We start from the raw sequence: 740 nt of genomic DNA on the forward strand, positions 1-740 counted from the left end.
TGCACCTGGATCCCAATTGCCAATGCCAAGAGGGTCTCCGATTCTGTGGAAACTACACCTACTCCACTTTATGATACACTCCTTCTCCTTATCCTTATGTATCTCCCCATTGGTCTGAAATTCCTCGCCTGTGGACTCGCTGCTTTGATTCTGCAAAGTCTGAACACACTGTCCAACATTCCTTTCGGAGGAGGCATGACATCTTAGAAGACCTCTAAAATTCGGAAGTGGACGGGTGGGAGCGCAGGGAAAGGACTGGAAGGGAAAGTGAGAGGTCTTTTGGAGCTTTGCTCAAAGGCAGGAGCAAGTAGGCTACACTGGGACCAACCTCAAGGACACAGAGAGTCCAAAGAACTGTTGACACTCTGTGCCCTGCACCAAACAGGGCCTCTCCCGGGAACAGGGCCAAGGCTCAAATTCCACCAGAAGGCAGGGGCGTGGAGAAGGGCGCCCTACACTTCCCAGCTCTCGCCCCAATTCTGCAGCGGCTGTGGCTCTGAGCTCAGGACTGGCGGCACCCCGGCCCGAGGGGGCGCTCGCTCTCCCATACACTGGCACACAGTAGGCGCCACCTTGTTACAGGGTCTCCGTGGCAGAGGCCAACCCGAGCTCAGGACTCTCTTTACCAAGACGAGATCTTCAGCTCCTTCTGCCACGCGAGGTCGCGCTACATTCCCACGCTCCTCCGCCGCGGCCGCATCGCATTCCCTCCCAGATTCCTCCTTCTCCCACCATCTCTG

This window comes from Panthera pardus, unplaced genomic scaffold, assembly GCF_024362965.1.
Source record: "Panthera pardus isolate Hobbes unplaced genomic scaffold, ASM2436296v1 HiC_scaffold_12, whole genome shotgun sequence".
In the NCBI taxonomy this organism is placed as follows: Eukaryota; Metazoa; Chordata; class Mammalia; order Carnivora; family Felidae; genus Panthera; species Panthera pardus.